Source organism: Ornithodoros turicata, chromosome 3 (assembly GCF_037126465.1).
Source record: "Ornithodoros turicata isolate Travis chromosome 3, ASM3712646v1, whole genome shotgun sequence".
NCBI classification, from domain to species: Eukaryota; Metazoa; Arthropoda; class Arachnida; order Ixodida; family Argasidae; genus Ornithodoros; species Ornithodoros turicata.
The window spans coordinates 102,102,942-102,119,875 of record NC_088203.1 but is presented as its reverse complement, the minus strand read 5'-3'; the positions used below and the strand labels follow the sequence as shown (position 1 = coordinate 102,119,875).

Below are 16,934 nucleotides of genomic sequence, written 5' to 3'. Positions count from 1 at the left end.
CTGAAAATGAGAAAAATGGTAAGCCTAACCCCTTGGTGTTTTTTAGGGTCAAAATTCGAAGGTCTTTTCTCCCGTCCAATTTTGTGCTGAGACGAAAGCCGAGATCCTGCTCTATCTACGCTCCCCATTCTAGCACGATTTGAGCACTTTTATTTTTTCGCTGAAAATGAGAAAAATGGTAAGCCTAACCCCTTGGTGTTTTTTAGGGTCAAAATTCGAAGGTCTTTTCTCCCGTCCAATTTTGTGCTGAGACGAAAGCCGAGATCCTGCTCTATCTACGCTCCCCATTCTAGCACGATTTGAGCACTTTTATTTTTTCGCTGAAAATGAGAAAAATGGTAAGCCTAACCCCTTGGTGTTTTTTAGGGTCAAAATTCGAAGGTCTTTTCTCCCGTCCAATTTTGTGCTGAGACGAAAGCCGAGATCCTGCTCTATCTACGCTCCCCATTCTAGCACGATTTGAGCACTTTTATTTTTTCGCTGAAAATGAGAAAAATGGTAAGCCTAACCCCTTGGTGTTTTTTAGGGTCAAAATTCGAAGGTCTTTTCTCCCGTCCAATTTTGTGCTGAGACGAAAGCCGAGATCCTGCTCTATCTACGCTCCCCATTCTAGCACGATTTGAGCACTTTTATTTTTTCGCTGAAAATGAGAAAAATGGTAAGCCTAACCCCTTGGTGTTTTTTAGGGTCAAAATTCGAAGGTCTTTTCTCCCGTCCAATTTTGTGCTGAGACGAAAGCCGAGATCCTGCTCTATCTACGCTCCCGATTCTAGCACGATTTGAGCACTTTTATTTTTTCGCTGAAAATGAGAAAAATGGTAAGCCTAACCCCTTGGTGTTTTTTAGGGTCAAAATTCGAAGGTCTTTTCTCCCGTCCAATTTTGTGCTGAGACGAAAGCCGAGATCCTGCTCTATCTACGCTCCCGATTCTAGCACGATTTGAGCACTTTTATTTTTTCGCTGAAAATGAGAAAAATGGTAAGCCTAACCCCTTGGTGTTTTTTAGGGTCAAAATTCGAAGGTCTTTTCTCCCGTCCAATTTTGTGCTGAGACGAAAGCCGAGATCCTGCTCTATCTACGCTCCCCATTCTAGCACGATTTGAGCACTTTTATTTTTTCGCTGAAAATGAGAAAAATGGTAAGCCTAACCCCTTGGTGTTTTTTAGGGTCAAAATTCGAAGGTCTTTTCTCCCGTCCAATTTTGTGCTGAGACGAAAGCCGAGATCCTGCTCTATCTACGCTCCCCATTCTAGCACGATTTGAGCACTTTTATTTTTTCGCTGAAAATGAGAAAAATGGTAAGCCTAACCCCTTGGTGTTTTTTAGGGTCAAAATTCGAAGGTCTTTTCTCCCGTCCAATTTTGTGCTGAGACGAAAGCCGAGATCCTGCTCTATCTACGCTCCCCATTCTAGCACGATTTGAGCACTTTTATTTTTTCGCTGAAAATGAGAAAAATGGTAAGCCTAACCCCTTGGTGTTTTTTAGGGTCAAAATTCGAAGGTCTTTTCTCCCGTCCAATTTTGTGCTGAGACGAAAGCCGAGATCCTGCTCTATCTACGCTCCCCATTCTAGCACGATTTGAGCACTTTTATTTTTTCGCTGAAAATGAGAAAAATGGTAAGCCTAACCCCTTGGTGTTTTTTAGGGTCAAAATTCGAAGGTCTTTTCAGGCGTCCAATTTTGTGCTGAGACGAAAGCCGAGGTCGCGCTGTATCTACGCTCCCCATTCTAGCGCGATTTGAGCACCTTTATTTTTTCGCTGAAAATGAGAAAAATGGTAAGCCTAACCCCTCGGTGTTTTTTAGGGTCAAAATTCGAAGGTCTTTTCTCCCGTCCAATTTTGTGCTGAGACGAAAGCCGAGATCCTGCTCTATCTACGCTCCCCATTCTAGCACGATTTGAGCACTTTTATTTTTTCGCTGAAAATGAGAAAAATGGTAAGCCTAACCCCTTGGTGTTTTTTAGGGTCAAAATTCGAAGGTCTTTTCAGGCGTCCAATTTTGTGCTGAGACGAAAGCCGAGGTCGCGCTGTATCTACGCTCCCCATTCTAGCGCGATTTGAGCACCTTTATTTTTTCGCTGAAAATGAGAAAAATGGTAAGCCTAACCCCTTGGTGTTTTTTAGGGTCAAAATTCGAAGGTCTTTTCTCCCGTCCAATTTTGTGCTGAGACGAAAGCCGAGATCCTGCTCTATCTACGCTCCCCATTCTAGCACGATTTGAGCACTTTTATTTTTTCGCTGAAAATGAGAAAAATGGTAAGCCTAACCCCTTGGTGTTTTTTAGGGTCAAAATTCGAAGGTCTTTTCTCCCGTCCAATTTTGTGCTGAGACGAAAGCCGAGATCCTGCTCTATCTACGCTCCCCATTCTAGCACGATTTGAGCACTTTTATTTTTTCGCTGAAAATGAGAAAAATGGTAAGCCTAACCCCTTGGTGTTTTTTAGGGTCAAAATTCGAAGGTCTTTTCTCCCGTCCAATTTTGTGCTGAGACGAAAGCCGAGATCCTGCTCTATCTACGCTCCCCATTCTAGCACGATTTGAGCACTTTTATTTTTTCGCTGAAAATGAGAAAAATGGTAAGCCTAACCCCTTGGTGTTTTTTAGGGTCAAAATTCGAAGGTCTTTTCTCCCGTCCAATTTTGTGCTGAGACGAAAGCCGAGATCCTGCTCTATCTACGCTCCCGATTCTAGCACGATTTGAGCACTTTTATTTTTTCGCTGAAAATGAGAAAAATGGTAAGCCTAACCCCTTGGTGTTTTTTAGGGTCAAAATTCGAAGGTCTTTTCTCCCGTCCAATTTTGTGCTGAGACGAAAGCCGAGATCCTGCTCTATCTACGCTCCCGATTCTAGCACGATTTGAGCACTTTTATTTTTTCGCTGAAAATGAGAAAAATGGTAAGCCTAACCCCTTGGTGTTTTTTAGGGTCAAAATTCGAAGGTCTTTTCTCCCGTCCAATTTTGTGCTGAGACGAAAGCCGAGATCCTGCTCTATCTACGCTCCCCATTCTAGCACGATTTGAGCACTTTTATTTTTTCGCTGAAAATGAGAAAAATGGTAAGCCTAACCCCTTGGTGTTTTTTAGGGTCAAAATTCGAAGGTCTTTTCTCCCGTCCAATTTTGTGCTGAGACGAAAGCCGAGATCCTGCTCTATCTACGCTCCCGATTCTAGCACGATTTGAGCACTTTTATTTTTTCGCTGAAAATGAGAAAAATGGTAAGCCTAACCCCTTGGTGTTTTTTAGGGTCAAAATTCGAAGGTCTTTTCTCCCGTCCAATTTTGTGCTGAGACGAAAGCCGAGATCCTGCTCTATCTACGCTCCCCATTCTAGCACGATTTGAGCACTTTTATTTTTTCGCTGAAAATGAGAAAAATGGTAAGCCTAACCCCTTGGTGTTTTTTAGGGTCAAAATTCGAAGGTCTTTTCTCCCGTCCAATTTTGTGCTGAGACGAAAGCCGAGATCCTGCTCTATCTACGCTCCCGATTCTAGCACGATTTGAGCACTTTTATTTTTTCGCTGAAAATGAGAAAAATGGTAAGCCTAACCCCTTGGTGTTTTTTAGGGTCAAAATTCGAAGGTCTTTTCTCCCGTCCAATTTTGTGCTGAGACGAAAGCCGAGATCCTGCTCTATCTACGCTCCCCATTCTAGCACGATTTGAGCACTTTTATTTTTTCGCTGAAAATGAGAAAAATGGTAAGCCTAACCCCTTGGTGTTTTTTAGGGTCAAAATTCGAAGGTCTTTTCTCCCGTCCAATTTTGTGCTGAGACGAAAGCCGAGATCCTGCTCTATCTACGCTCCCCATTCTAGCACGATTTGAGCACTTTTATTTTTTCGCTGAAAATGAGAAAAATGGTAAGCCTAACCCCTTGGTGTTTTTTAGGGTCAAAATTCGAAGGTCTTTTCTCCCGTCCAATTTTGTGCTGAGACGAAAGCCGAGATCCTGCTCTATCTACGCTCCCCATTCTAGCACGATTTGAGCACTTTTATTTTTTCGCTGAAAATGAGAAAAATGGTAAGCCTAACCCCTTGGTGTTTTTTAGGGTCAAAATTCGAAGGTCTTTTCTCCCGTCCAATTTTGTGCTGAGACGAAAGCCGAGATCCTGCTCTATCTACGCTCCCCATTCTAGCACGATTTGAGCACTTTTATTTTTTCGCTGAAAATGAGAAAAATGGTAAGCCTAACCCCTTGGTGTTTTTTAGGGTCAAAATTCGAAGGTCTTTTCTCCCGTCCAATTTTGTGCTGAGACGAAAGCCGAGATCCTGCTCTATCTACGCTCCCCATTCTAGCACGATTTGAGCACTTTTATTTTTTCGCTGAAAATGAGAAAAATGGTAAGCCTAACCCCTTGGTGTTTTTTAGGGTCAAAATTCGAAGGTCTTTTCTCCCGTCCAATTTTGTGCTGAGACGAAAGCCGAGATCCTGCTCTATCTACGCTCCCCATTCTAGCACGATTTGAGCACTTTTATTTTTTCGCTGAAAATGAGAAAAATGGTAAGCCTAACCCCTTGGTGTTTTTTAGGGTCAAAATTCGAAGGTCTTTTCTCCCGTCCAATTTTGTGCTGAGACGAAAGCCGAGATCCTGCTCTATCTACGCTCCCCATTCTAGCACGATTTGAGCACTTTTATTTTTTCGCTGAAAATGAGAAAAATGGTAAGCCTAACCCCTTGGTGTTTTTTAGGGTCAAAATTCGAAGGTCTTTTCTCCCGTCCAATTTTGTGCTGAGACGAAAGCCGAGATCCTGCTCTATCTACGCTCCCCATTCTAGCACGATTTGAGCACTTTTATTTTTTCGCTGAAAATGAGAAAAATGGTAAGCCTAACCCCTTGGTGTTTTTTAGGGTCAAAATTCGAAGGTCTTTTCTCCCGTCCAATTTTGTGCTGAGACGAAAGCCGAGATCCTGCTCTATCTACGCTCCCGATTCTAGCACGATTTGAGCACTTTTATTTTTTCGCTGAAAATGAGAAAAATGGTAAGCCTAACCCCTTGGTGTTTTTTAGGGTCAAAATTCGAAGGTCTTTTCTCCCGTCCAATTTTGTGCTGAGACGAAAGCCGAGATCCTGCTCTATCTACGCTCCCGATTCTAGCACGATTTGAGCACTTTTATTTTTTCGCTGAAAATGAGAAAAATGGTAAGCCGAACCCCTTGGTGTTTTTTAGGGTCAAAATTCGAAGGTCTTTTCTCCCGTCCAATTTTGTGCTGAGACGAAAGCCGAGATCCTGCTCTATCTACGCTCCCCATTCTAGCACGATTTGAGCACTTTTATTTTTTCGCTGAAAATGAGAAAAATGGTAAGCCTAACCCCTTGGTGTTTTTTAGGGTCAAAATTCGAAGGTCTTTTCTCCCGTCCAATTTTGTGCTGAGACGAAAGCCGAGATCCTGCTCTATCTACGCTCCCCATTCTAGCACGATTTGAGCACTTTTATTTTTTCGCTGAAAATGAGAAAAATGGTAAGCCTAACCCCTTGGTGTTTTTTAGGGTCAAAATTCGAAGGTCTTTTCTCCCGTCCAATTTTGTGCTGAGACGAAAGCCGAGATCCTGCTCTATCTACGCTCCCCATTCTAGCACGATTTGAGCACTTTTATTTTTTCGCTGAAAATGAGAAAAATGGTAAGCCTAACCCCTTGGTGTTTTTTAGGGTCAAAATTCGAAGGTCTTTTCTCCCGTCCAATTTTGTGCTGAGACGAAAGCCGAGGTCGCGCTGTATCTACGCTCCCCATTCTAGCGCGATTTGAGCACCTTTATTTTTCCGCTGAAAATGAGAAAAATGGTAAGCCTAACCCCTCGGTGTTTTTTAGGGCCAAAATTCGAAGATCTTTTCTCCCGTCCAATTTTGTGTTGAGACGAAAGCCGAGATCCTGCTCTATCTACGCTCCCCATTCTAGCACGATTTGAGCACTTTTATTTTTTCGCTGAAAATGAGAAAAATGGTAAGCCTAACCCCTTGGTGTTTTTTAGGGTCAAAATTCGAAGGTCTTTTCAGGCGTCCAATTTTGTGCTGAGACGAAAGCCGAGGTCGCGCTGAATCTACGCTCCCCATTCTAGCGCGATTTGAGCACCTTTGTTTTTTCGCTGAAAATGAGAAAAATGGTAAGCCTAACCCCTCGGTGTTTTTTAGGGCCAAAATTCGAAGGTCTTTTCTCCCGTCCAATTTTGTGCTGAGACGAAAGCCGAGATCCTGCTCTATCTACGCTCCCCATTCTAGCACGATTTGAGCACTTTTATTTTTTCGCTGAAAATGAGAAAAATGGTAAGCCTAACCCCTTGGTGTTTTTTAGGGTCAAAATTCGAAGGTCTTTTCTCCCGTCCAATTTTGTGCTGAGACGAAAGCCGAGATCCTGCTCTATCTACGCCCCCCATTCTAGCACGATTTGAGCACTTTTATTTTTTCGCTGAAAATGAGAAAAATGGTAAGCCTAACCCCTTGGTGTTTTTTAGGGTCAAAATTCGAAGGTCTTTTCTCCCGTCCAATTTTGTGCTGAGACGAAAGCCGAGATCCTGCTCTATCTACGCTCCCGATTCTAGCACGATTTGAGCACTTTTATTTTTTCGCTGAAAATGAGAAAAATGGTAAGCCTAACCCCTTGGTGTTTTTTAGGGTCAAAATTCGAAGGTCTTTTCTCCCGTCCAATTTTGTGCTGAGACGAAAGCCGAGATCCTGCTCTATCTACGCTCCCCATTCTAGCACGATTTGAGCACTTTTATTTTTTCGCTGAAAATGAGAAAAATGGTAAGCCTAACCCCTTGGTGTTTTTTAGGGTCAAAATTCGAAGGTCTTTTCTCCCGTCCAATTTTGTGCTGAGACGAAAGCCGAGATCCTGCTCTATCTACGCTCCCCATTCTAGCACGATTTGAGCACTTTTATTTTTTCGCTGAAAATGAGAAAAATGGTAAGCCTAACCCCTTGGTGTTTTTTAGGGTCAAAATTCGAAGGTCTTTTCTCCCGTCCAATTTTGTGCTGAGACGAAAGCCGAGATCCTGCTCTATCTACGCTCCCCATTCTAGCACGATTTGAGCACTTTTATTTTTTCGCTGAAAATGAGAAAAATGGTAAGCCTAACCCCTTGGTGTTTTTTAGGGTCAAAATTCGAAGGTCTTTTCAGGCGTCCAATTTTGTGCTGAGACGAAAGCCGAGGTCGCGCTGAATCTACGCTCCCCATTCTAGCGCGATTTGAGCACCTTTGTTTTTTCGCTGAAAATGAGAAAAATGGTAAGCCTAACCCCTCGGTGTTTTTTAGGGCCAAAATTCGAAGGTCTTTTCTCCCGTCCAATTTTGTGCTGAGACGAAAGCCGAGATCCTGCTCTATCTACGCTCCCCATTCTAGCACGATTTGAGCACTTTTATTTTTTCGCTGAAAATGAGAAAAATGGTAAGCCTAACCCCTTGGTGTTTTTTAGGGTCAAAATTCGAAGGTCTTTTCTCCCGTCCAATTTTGTGCTGAGACGAAAGCCGAGATCCTGCTCTATCTACGCTCCCCATTCTAGCACGATTTGAGCACTTTTATTTTTTCGCTGAAAATGAGAAAAATGGTAAGCCTAACCCCTTGGTGTTTTTTAGGGTCAAAATTCGAAGGTCTTTTCTCCCGTCCAATTTTGTGCTGAGACGAAAGCCGAGATCCTGCTCTATCTACGCTCCCGATTCTAGCACGATTTGAGCACTTTTATTTTTTCGCTGAAAATGAGAAAAATGGTAAGCCTAACCCCTTGGTGTTTTTTAGGGTCAAAATTCGAAGGTCTTTTCTCCCGTCCAATTTTGTGCTGAGACGAAAGCCGAGATCCTGCTCTATCTACGCTCCCCATTCTAGCACGATTTGAGCACTTTTATTTTTTCGCTGAAAATGAGAAAAATGGTAAGCCTAACCCCTTGGTGTTTTTTAGGGTCAAAATTCGAAGGTCTTTTCAGGCGTCCAATTTTGTGCTGAGACGAAAGCCGAGGTCGCGCTGTATCTACGCTCCCCATTCTAGCGCGATTTGAGCACCTTTATTTTTTCGCTGAAAATGAGAAAAATGGTAAGCCTAACCCCTCGGTGTTTTTTAGGGCCAAAATTCGAAGGTCTTTTCTCCCGTCCAATTTTGTGTTGAGACGAAAGCCGAGATCCTGCTCTATCTACGCTCCCCATTCTAGCACGATTTGAGCACTTTTATTTTTTCGCTGAAAATGAGAAAAATGGTAAGCCTAACCCCTTGGTGTTTTTTAGGGTCAAAATTCGAAGGTCTTTTCAGGCGTCCAATTTTGTGCTGAGACGAAAGCCGAGGTCGCGCTGTATCTACGCTCCCCATTCTAGCGCGATTTGAGCACCTTTATTTTTTCGCTGAAAATGAGAAAAATGGTAAGCCTAACCCCTCGGTGTTTTTTAGGGCCAAAATTCGAAGGTCTTTTCTCCCGTCCAATTTTGTGTTGAGACGAAAGCCGAGATCCTGCTCTATCTACGCTCCCCATTCTAGCACGATTTGAGCACTTTTATTTTTTCGCTGAAAATGAGAAAAATGGTAAGCCTAACCCCTTGGTGTTTTTTAGGGTCAAAATTCGAAGGTCTTTTCAGGCGTCCAATTTTGTGCTGAGACGAAAGCCGAGGTCGCGCTGTATCTACGCTCCCCATTCTAGCGCGATTTGAGCACCTTTGTTTTTTCGCTGAAAATGAGAAAAATGGTAAGCCTAACCCCTCGGTGTTTTTTAGGGTCAAAATTCGAAGGTCTTTTCTCCCGTCCAATTTTGTGCTGAGACGAAAGCCGAGATCCTGCTCTATCTACGCTCCCCATTCTAGCACGATTTGAGCACTTTTATTTTTTCGCTGAAAATGAGAAAAATGGTAAGCCTAACCCCTTGGTGTTTTTTAGGGTCAAAATTCGAAGGTCTTTTCTCCCGTCCAATTTTGTGCTGAGACGAAAGCCGAGATCCTGCTCTATCTACGCTCCCCATTCTAGCACGATTTGAGCACTTTTATTTTTTCGCTGAAAATGAGAAAAATGGTAAGCCTAACCCCTTGGTGTTTTTTAGGGTCAAAATTCGAAGGTCTTTTCTCCCGTCCAATTTTGTGCTGAGACGAAAGCCGAGATCCTGCTCTATCTACGCTCCCCATTCTAGCACGATTTGAGCACTTTTATTTTTTCGCTGAAAATGAGAAAAATGGTAAGCCTAACCCCTTGGTGTTTTTTAGGGTCAAAATTCGAAGGTCTTTTCTCCCGTCCAATTTTGTGCTGAGACGAAAGCCGAGATCCTGCTCTATCTACGCTCCCGATTCTAGCACGATTTGAGCACTTTTATTTTTTCGCTGAAAATGAGAAAAATGGTAAGCCTAACCCCTTGGTGTTTTTTAGGGCCAAAATTCGAAGGTCTTTTCTCCCGTCCAATTTTGTGCTGAGACGAAAGCCGAGATCCTGCTCTATCTACGCTCCCCATTCTAGCACGATTTGAGCACTTTTATTTTTTCGCTGAAAATGAGAAAAATGGTAAGCCTAACCCCTTGGTGTTTTTTAGGGCCAAAATTCGAAGGTCTTTTCTCCCGTCCAATTTTGTGCTGAGACGAAAGCCGAGATCCTGCTCTATCTACGCTCCCCATTCTAGCACGATTTGAGCACTTTTATTTTTTCGCTGAAAATGAGAAAAATGGTAAGCCTAACCCCTTGGTGTTTTTTAGGGTCAAAATTCGAAGGTCTTTTCTCCCGTCCAATTTTGTGCTGAGACGAAAGCCGAGATCCTGCTCTATCTACGCTCCCCATTCTAGCACGATTTGAGCACTTTTATTTTTTCGCTGAAAATGAGAAAAATGGTAAGCCTAACCCCTTGGTGTTTTTTAGGGTCAAAATTCGAAGGTCTTTTCTCCCGTCCAATTTTGTGCTGAGACGAAAGCCGAGATCCTGCTCTATCTACGCTCCCGATTCTAGCACGATTTGAGCACTTTTATTTTTTCGCTGAAAATGAGAAAAATGGTAAGCCTAACCCCTTGGTGTTTTTTAGGGCCAAAATTCGAAGGTCTTTTCTCCCGTCCAATTTTGTGCTGAGACGAAAGCCGAGATCCTGCTCTATCTACGCTCCCCATTCTAGCACGATTTGAGCACTTTTATTTTTTCGCTGAAAATGAGAAAAATGGTAAGCCTAACCCCTTGGTGTTTTTTAGGGCCAAAATTCGAAGGTCTTTTCTCCCGTCCAATTTTGTGCTGAGACGAAAGCCGAGATCCTGCTCTATCTACGCTCCCCATTCTAGCACGATTTGAGCACTTTTATTTTTTCGCTGAAAATGAGAAAAATGGTAAGCCTAACCCCTTGGTGTTTTTTAGGGCCAAAATTCGAAGGTCTTTTCTCCCGTCAAATTTTGTGTTGAGACGAAAGCCGAGATCCTGCTCTATCTACGCTCCCCATTCTAGCACGATTTGAGCACTTTTATTTTTTCGCTGAAAATGAGAAAAATGGTAAGCCTAACCCCTTGGTGTTTTTTAGGGTCAAAATTCGAAGGTCCTTTCTCCCGTCCAATTTTGTGCTGAGACGAAAGCCGAGATCCTGCTCTATCTACGCTCCCCATTCTAGCACGATTTGAGCACTTTTATTTTTTCGCTGAAAATGAGAAAAATGGTAAGCCTAACCCCTTGGTGTTTTTTAGGGTCAAAATTCGAAGGTCTTTTCTCCCGTCCAATTTTGTGCTGAGACGAAAGCCGAGATCCTGCTCTATCTACGCTCCCCATTCTAGCACGATTTGAGCACTTTTATTTTTTCGCTGAAAATGAGAAAAATGGTAAGCCTAACCCCTTGGTGTTTTTTAGGGCCAAAATTCGAAGGTCTTTTCTCCCGTCCAATTTTGTGCTGAGACGAAAGCCGAGATCCTGCTCTATCTACGCTCCCCATTCTAGCACGATTTGAGCACTTTTATTTTTTCGCTGAAAATGAGAAAAATGGTAAGCCTAACCCCTTGGTGTTTTTTAGGGCCAAAATTCGAAGGTCTTTTCTCCCGTCAAATTTTGTGTTGAGACGAAAGCCGAGATCCTGCTCTATCTACGCTCCCCATTCTAGCACGATTTGAGCACTTTTATTTTTTCGCTGAAAATGAGAAAAATGGTAAGCCTAACCCCTTGGTGTTTTTTAGGGTCAAAATTCGAAGGTCCTTTCTCCCGTCCAATTTTGTGCTGAGACGAAAGCCGAGATCCTGCTCTATCTACGCTCCCCATTCTAGCACGATTTGAGCACTTTTATTTTTTCGCTGAAAATGAGAAAAATGGTAAGCCTAACCCCTTGGTGTTTTTTAGGGTCAAAATTCGAAGGTCTTTTCTCCCGTCCAATTTTGTGCTGAGACGAAAGCCGAGATCCTGCTCTATCTACGCTCCCCATTCTAGCACGATTTGAGCACTTTTATTTTTTCGCTGAAAATGAGAAAAATGGTAAGCCCTTGGTGTTTTTTAGGGTCAAAATTCGAAGGTCTTTTCTCCCGTCCAATTTTGTGCTGAGACGAAAGCCGAGATCCTGCTCTATCTACGCTCCCCATTCTAGCACGATTTGAGCACTTTTATTTTTTCGCTGAAAATGAGAAAAATGGTAAGCCTAACCCCTTGGTGTTTTTTAGGGTCAAAATTCGAAGGTCTTTTCTCCCGTCCAATTTTGTGTTGAGACGAAAGCCGAGATCCTGCTCTATCTACGCTCCCCATTCTAGCACGATTTGAGCACTTTTATTTTTTCGCTGAAAATGAGAAAAATGGTAAGCCCTTGGTGTTTTTTAGGGTCAAAATTCGAAGGTCTTTTCTCCCGTCCAATTTTGTGCTGAGACGAAAGCCGAGATCCTGCTGTATCTACGCTCCCCATTCTAGCACGATTTGAGCACTTTTATTTTTTCGCTGAAAATGAGAAAAATGGTAAGCCTAACCCCTTGGTGTTTTTTAGGGTCAAAATTCGAAGGTCTTTTCAGGCGTCCAATTTTGTGCTGAGACGAAAGCCGAGATCCTGCTCTATCTACGCTCCCCATTCTAGCACGATTTGAGCACTTTTATTTTTTCGCTGAAAATGAGAAAAATGGTAAGCCTAACCCCTTGGTGTTTTTTAGGGCCAAAATTCGAAGGTCTTTTCTCCCGTCCAATTTTGTGCTGAGACGAAAGCCGAGATCCTGCTCTATCTACGCTCCCGATTCTAGCACGATTTGAGCACTTTTATTTTTTCGCTGAAAATGAGAAAAATGGTAAGCCTAACCCCTTGGTGTTTTTTAGGGCCAAAATTCGAAGGTCTTTTCAGGCGTCCTATTTTGTGCTGAGACGAAAGCCGAGGTCGCGCTGTATCTACGCTCCCCATTCTAGCACGATTTGAGCACTTTTATTTTTTCGCTGAAAATGAGAAAAATGGTAAGCCCCCTTGGTGTTTTTTAGGGTCAAAATTCGAAGGTCTTTTCAGGCGTCCAATTTTGTGCTGAGACGAAAGCCGAGGTCGCGCTGTATCTACGCTCCCCATTCTAGCACGATTTGAGCACTTTTATTTTTTCGCTGAAAATGAGAAAAATGGTAAGCCCTTGGTGTTTTTTAGGGCCAAAATTCGAAGGTCTTTTCAGGCGTCCAATTTTGTGCTGAGACGAAAGCCGAGATCCTGCTCTATCTACGCTCCCCATTCTAGCACGATTTGAGCACTTTTATTTTTTTCGCTGAAAATGAGAAAAATGGTAAGCCTAACCCCTTGGTGTTTTTTAGGGCCAAAATTCGAAGGTCTTTTCTCCCGTCCAATTTTGTGCTGAGACGAAAGCCGAGATCCTGCTCTATCTACGCTCCCCATTCTAGCACGATTTGAGCACTTTTATTTTTTCGCTGAAAATGAGAAAAATGGTAAGCCTAACCCCTTGGTGTTTTTTAGGGTCAAAATTCGAAGGTCTTTTCTCCCGTCCAATTTTGTGCTGAGACGAAAGCCGAGATCCTGCTCTATCTACGCTCCCCATTCTAGCACGATTTGAGCACTTTTATTTTTTCGCTGAAAATGAGAAAAATGGTAAGCCTAACCCCTTGGTGTTTTTTAGGGTCAAAATTCGAAGGTCTTTTCTCCCGTCCAATTTTGTGCTGAGACGAAAGCCGAGATCCTGCTCTATCTACGCTCCCGATTCTAGCACGATTTGAGCACTTTTATTTTTTCGCTGAAAATGAGAAAAATGGTAAGCCTAACCCCTTGGTGTTTTTTAGGGTCAAAATTCGAAGGTCTTTTCTCCCGTCCAATTTTGTGCTGAGACGAAAGCCGAGATCCTGCTCTATCTACGCTCCCCATTCTAGCACGATTTGAGCACTTTTATTTTTTCGCTGAAAATGAGAAAAATGGTAAGCCTAACCCCTTGGTGTTTTTTAGGGTCAAAATTCGAAGGTCTTTTCTCCCGTCCAATTTTGTGCTGAGACGAAAGCCGAGATCCTGCTCTATCTACGCTCCCGATTCTAGCACGATTTGAGCACTTTTATTTTTTCGCTGAAAATGAGAAAAATGGTAAGCATAACCCCTTGGTGTTTTTTAGGGTCAAAATTCGAAGGTCTTTTCTCCCGTCCAATTTTGTGCTGAGACGAAAGCCGAGATCCTGCTCTATCTACGCTCCCCATTCTAGCACGATTTGAGCACTTTTATTTTTTCGCTGAAAATGAGAAAAATGGTAAGCCTAACCCCTTGGTGTTTTTTAGGGTCAAAATTCGAAGGTCTTTTCTCCCGTCCAATTTTGTGCTGAGACGAAAGCCGAGATCCTGCTCTATCTACGCTCCCGATTCTAGCACGATTTGAGCACTTTTATTTTTTCGCTGAAAATGAGAAAAATGGTAAGCCTAACCCCTTGGTGTTTTTTAGGGTCAAAATTCGAAGGTCTTTTCTCCCGTCCAATTTTGTGCTGAGACGAAAGCCGAGATCCTGCTCTATCTACGCTCCCCATTCTAGCACGATTTGAGCACTTTTATTTTTTTCGCTGAAAATGAGAAAAATGGTAAGCCTAACCCCTTGGTGTTTTTTAGGGCCAAAATTCGAAGGTCTTTTCTCCCGTCCAATTTTGTGTTGAGACGAAAGCCGAGATCCTGCTCTATCTACGCTCCCCATTCTAGCACGATTTGAGCACTTTTATTTTTTCGCTGAAAATGAGAAAAATGGTAAGCCTAACCCCTTGGTGTTTTTTAGGGTCAAAATTCGAAGGTCTTTTCTCCCGTCCAATTTTGTGCTGAGACGAAAGCCGAGATCCTGATCTATCTACGCTCCCCATTCTAGCACGATTTGAGCACTTTTATTTTTTCGCTGAAAATGAGAAAAATGGTAAGCCTAACCCCTTGGTGTTTTTTAGGGCCAAAATTCGAAGGTCTTTTCAGGCGTCCTATTTTGTGCTGAGACGAAAGCCGAGGTCGCGCTGTATCTACGCTCCCCATTCTAGCACGATTTGAGCACTTTTATTTTTTCGCTGAAAATGAGAAAAATGGTAAGCCTAACCCCTTGGTGTTTTTTAGGGTCAAAATTCGAAGGTCTTTTCAGGCGTCCAATTTTGTGCTGAGACGAAAGCCGAGATCCTGCTCTATCTACGCTCCCCATTCTAGCACGATTTGAGCACTTTTATTTTTTCGCTGAAAATGAGAAAAATGGTAAGCCTAACCCCTTGGTGTTTTTTAGGGCCAAAATTCGAAGGTCTTTTCTCCCGTCCAATTTTGTGCTGAGACGAAAGCCGAGATCCTGCTCTATCTACGCTCCCGATTCTAGCACGATTTGAGCACTTTTATTTTTTCGCTGAAAATGAGAAAAATGGTAAGCCTAACCCCTTGGTGTTTTTTAGGGCCAAAATTCGAAGGTCTTTTCAGGCGTCCTATTTTGTGCTGAGACGAAAGCCGAGGTCGCGCTGTATCTACGCTCCCCATTCTAGCACGATTTGAGCACTTTTATTTTTTCGCTGAAAATGAGAAAAATGGTAAGCCCCCTTGGTGTTTTTTAGGGTCAAAATTCGAAGGTCTTTTCAGGCGTCCAATTTTGTGCTGAGACGAAAGCCGAGATCCTGCTCTATCTACGCTCCCCATTCTAGCACGATTTGGGGACTTTTATTTTTTCGCTGAAAATGAGAAAAATAGTAAGCCTAACCCCTTGGTGTTTTTTTAGGTTCAAAATTCGAAGGTCTTTTCAGGCGTCCAATTTTGTGCTCAGACGAAAGCCGAGGTCGCGCTGTATCTACGCTCCCAATTCTAGCACGATTTGAGCACTTTTATTTTTTCGCTGAAAATGAGAAAAATGGTAACCCTTGGTGTTGGGTGGTAAAATTTTGATGTCGCAATCAAACAGCTGTAACAGCGTACCAACGCTGACAGGTACTGCTCTGTCGTACTGACAGCTGGACACACTGGGGGTGGGGGGGTCTTTCTGAATACACCCACTGACACCTCCCTTCGGGTGAGCCTGCCAGAATTCCTCTACCTTACCCGCTTTCTGGTAGACTATTTTAATGCGCCCACTTGTACCCAGAAGTTGCCGCCGAACCTTGAGTAGAGAGATCGTACTTCGAACCGGGGTCTTTCTGCTCAGAAACCAAGCGCTGAACCAACTGAGCTACTCGCGCACGTGTGCAAGTGTTGTAAATCCCTTACCGACCGAGTGGTTTATTGATATGCAACGCGGGGTCGCCATCATTACACTTAGTTTCTTCCATAACAGATGGCGCTATGGACGAGCTTCCGATAAAACAGAAGGAAATTAAAGCGCAGACCCTGCTGTGTATTTATGTTTCATTCTATCACGGTTAGAACACATATCCTGTAACTACCCTAACGCTATTTTGCCCTGGAAACATGGAAGAAATGAGGAGCTTCAAAGTTTCGGCTTGAAAAGTGTCCGTTCGTAATTTGTCCAGTTTCGAGAGAAAAATTAAAAATGCAAACACTGATGCCAACTCGTGATATTGTCTAAATGGTGCTGTTCCTTTTTTTTTTTTTTGTGCAGGTAGAACATGAGAGGAAAGGACAAGGAAGAGGGCAGCACTTTTGGGGGATCCTTCGCTGCAACGGGCCACGTGTGGTGTCTTCGTTTACCCCAGCTTAGTTAATCCTCGTGGAAGTGCGTTCTCTGGGAGTTTTAATAAAAGATGCAACAAACTGCGTATGTGTATGATTGAAGATGGAGATTTCGGAAGCGTTGAGAAGATGCTGTAGAAGAGAACGTCCTCGAGTGATATAGAGGTGTACCAGAAAAGTGAGGCCCTATAACACCAAAAGTAAAAACTTCCGTGCTAAGAAATATCATCTGAATCTGCAATAGTGGAGATTTGTACAGCAATGTAAATAAAATAGAGGGTAGGTATTACGCTGCCAACAGAAAATTTCGCTAAAAATGGATTCGTCCATCAGGGAGGCAAACAACATACCTCTTCCGAGGAGTGGACTCGTCCGGGGAGGGAAAGGACCCCCCTTGGAAGAGTCCAATAATGAACTCGTCCTTGGGGGGTCCTTTCCCTCCCCGGACGAGTCCACTTCGTTCCGTTCACCTTGATCGACCTTGAGTAACCTTGGGCGACCTCTGACTGACTTCCATCTGACCTCTAAGACGACCTTTTCACGACCTGCGAGTTCCCAGGATTTCGTTCGAAAACGACTCAAAATTTTTTCAGTGGGGTCACCTTGATTGACATTGTTTGACCTTGCTTAACCTTGTTTGACCTCTAACGTGGCCTTGAATTAGTTCCGGACGTCCCCGCTAGGGGCTAAATACATTTTGGAACAAAAAAATCAGATTTCGCAAAAATTCTGTAATTTGTCCCAAAATGCAAGTAGCCCCCTAGCGGGGACGTCCGGAACTAATTCAAGGCCACGTTAGAGGTCAAACAAGGTTAAACAATGTCAATCAAGGTGCCCCCACTGAAAAAATTTTGAGTCGTTTTCGAACGAAATCCTGGAAACTCGGAGGTCGTGAAAAGGTCGTCTTAGAGGTTAAGTAGAGGTCAATGGGAGGTCGTCCAAGGTTATTCAAGGTCGATCAAGGTG

General features: G+C 43.2%; 1 long non-coding RNA gene across 1 annotated transcript in view; it reads left to right on the top strand.

The window, feature by feature from the left end:
- LOC135387568 (uncharacterized) overlaps window positions 1-16,052 on the top strand; it is a 72,209-nt gene extending 56,157 nt beyond the window's left edge. Inside the window, exon 2 of the long non-coding RNA XR_010421202.1 lies at window positions 15,898-16,052. This is a non-coding gene — a long non-coding RNA (uncharacterized LOC135387568). The remainder of the gene's footprint in view (window positions 1-15,897) is intronic.
- Window positions 16,053-16,934: the final 882 nt, after the last annotated feature.